Source organism: Oenanthe melanoleuca, unplaced genomic scaffold (genome assembly GCF_029582105.1).
Source record: "Oenanthe melanoleuca isolate GR-GAL-2019-014 unplaced genomic scaffold, OMel1.0 S427, whole genome shotgun sequence".
NCBI lineage: Eukaryota > Metazoa > Chordata > Aves > Passeriformes > Muscicapidae > Oenanthe > Oenanthe melanoleuca.
In genome coordinates, this window is record NW_026613076.1 from 6,891 (window position 1) to 9,653 (window position 2,763).

Below are 2,763 nucleotides of genomic sequence, written 5' to 3' on the forward strand. Positions count from 1 at the left end.
GATGACTGTCACAGTGCCTTGTCGTGAGTGCAGTGCTTCTTCAATCGTTAAAGCAGCCGGTGAAATGGCAACGCCTGGGTGAGACATGGACTGACAGAGCTTTGCTGCAAACAAGGAGTCAGTAACGATATTGAGATGGTTGGCTTGGGAACAAGTTGCAAGCCAGCACTATTGCGGACGCTTCTAGCAACTGAACAGACAAAGACTGATCTTTCATTTTTACACATTGCCACCGACCTTGTTCTTGCCATACGACTGCTGCTGTAGAGGTTGTTGATGATGCATCCGTGAACACAGTTGGACCGGGTAGAGGTCGATCTAGGACTTTAGGTGGGAGATTAATGTCCACTACAGCGAGTAGCTGAATCCATGGAGGCTTCGCGGCGTAGCAGAGTTCTCCTCCGAATCCGAACAGAGCTAGTGCAAGGTGTTCTGAAAGCGCTACCGATGCAGAAGGAATTTGCTTTCTGAATGGGAGATATATTTTTGTGGGCTCGGAGCCTAGATGGTTCAGGGCGAGCTTTCGGCCCTTCATAATTACACTTCCGAGGCACTCAACTCCGGGAGTAAAGGCTCCTTGAGATTTTCCCAGGAGTACCCACTGCACTGGCTTGGCTGACTCGGGAGGGCCTTGAGCTAACGCTCCGACTCCCCCCTCCTTTGTGAAATGCACGTACAGGTCTAAAGGCAGGTTGGGATTCCACCTAGCTAGTGCAGCTACAGCCAACTGTCGTTCGATGTAATCAAGCGAGTGGGCGGCCTCTTTTGAGATAACTTTGGATTCCCAGGGGTGCTTGCCTTTCAAGAGGTCATACAAGGGGGACATGACCTCTGGGGGAATAAGGATGGTGTTTCGCAGCCACTGTAAAGACCCTACCAGCTGCTGAACATCATGCAGCGTCTTGACGTCGCGTCGGATTTTGAATGCAGGAGGTGACACACAAGAACTGTCAATTTTTACGCCCAAAAAGGTGACGGAAGGGCCCTTTTTTATCTTTGCTTCTGCTATTTCAAACCCGTTGATTTTCAGGGCACTTGAAACCTCTGTTACGATGGCGTCTACTTGGCTTGATGTGGAGGCGGCGATCAAGATGTCATCCATATACTGGATGATTGTTGCTTCGGGGTTCTTCAATCGGACTGGGGCCAGGGCTTTGCTAACGACGATTTGGCAAATCGTGGGAGAGCTGATCATGCCTTGGGGTAGAACCTTCCACTGAAACCGAAGGCTAGGTTGATGACCATTTGAAAAAATGATGGAAAAGGCGAACCGCTCTTTGTCCTGCTCATGCAGCGGAATTGAGAAAAAGCAGTCTTTAATATCAATCACGGCACAAGGCTGGTTTGTGGGTATAAAAGAATTGCTGGGCAGCTTGGGCAGCACTGGTCCCATTGGCTGAATCTTTTTGTTGACAGCTCGTAGGTCATGTAACAGGCGAAAACCTTCGCCACTGCGCTTGGGAATGACAAAAACTGGTGTGTTCCACGGTGAAACTGAGGGCTCGCCATGGCCCTGCTGCTGCTCCAGGCCCTGCCCGAGGGGCTGCCCGCCGGCGCGGAGCCCGCCCAGGCTGAGAGAGCTTGTCAAGATACTGACATTTGCTAAATGTCCTGGAGAGGGAGAGGGAGTGACTTGAGCAGGAAACTGGATTTTGTTAATGAAAGAAGATAATTCACAGGAGAAGGGTTTTGGCTGGTGTGGACCATCATCATCATCCTCAGCTGCTGTTGTGCTTGCCATCACCGCCGCACCAAGCACCGCCTGCAGGCCCAGCAGCGGCAGCACGAGATCAACCTGATCGCCTACCGGGAGGCCCATAACTACTCAGCCCTGCCCTTCTATTTCCGGTTTTTGCCAAATTATTTGCTACCTCCCTATGAGGAAGTGGTGAACCGACCGCCGACCCCCCGCCCCCGTACAGTGCCTTACATCAGCAGTGTGTCCCAGCAGGCAGCAGTAGCACAATCCCGGACACGCCCAGAGCCCTGCAGCCAGCACAGAGCAGCTCTGCAGCACCCAGCAGCAATACCAGCAGTACTGACAGCAACGGGGCGCCCGGCCGCGGGGACCCCGAGCCCTCCACCACCGTGCTGGGTGAGAGAGCCGTGGCCAAAACGCAACGCATGGAGCCCAGCGGCGCCAGCACGGGAGCCGAGCTGGTGGAGAGGGCCGGTCCCGATAAGGATACGGAGTGCAAGGAGGAACTGCTGAAAGGTTACAGCTCTAAAAGCTTGGAGCAAAGCGGCGCCATCCCCGACGCCAAGGACAAGACGCCGGGCAGGCAGCGCCGTTTCACCGGCGACTCGGGCATAGAAGTGTGTGTGTGTGCAACCGGGGTCATCACCACGACGACCTCAAGGACTTTGATGGGCTCATTGACGACGCTCTGGACGGGCCCCTGGACTTCTGCGACAGCTGCAGCAGCCGTCCCCACGGGGACGAGGAGGAAGGGCTCTTCAGTGCCACGGAGGAGCTCTTTTTGTTTGCACGCCACGGGGTTTGATTTACAAATTCGGCAAAAGTTGCCGGCATAAGCTCTGAGTCTGGGTCGGAATCCGAATCGAAATCTGAATCGAAGCTGGGCTTTGCGCAAGAAGGACATTGTTTTCTAGATTTAAACTCCTTGCACCACTCATCCCGGCTCGGCCTTAGGGGTGTCTCGACCTCGCTCTCTGACTGGGAGGAAGTGGAGTGGTCAGGGACTTCCGGCAGACTGTGCTTTTTAGTTGGACTCCGCCCTCTGGGTTTTTGGTGGGCGGTGG

General features: G+C 54.3%; 1 pseudogene; it reads left to right on the top strand.

The window, feature by feature from the left end:
- The first annotated feature begins 1,507 nt into the window (after positions 1–1,507).
- Positions 1,508–2,756, top strand: LOC130266981 (WW domain binding protein 1-like; annotated as a pseudogene).
- Positions 2,757–2,763: the final 7 nt, after the last annotated feature.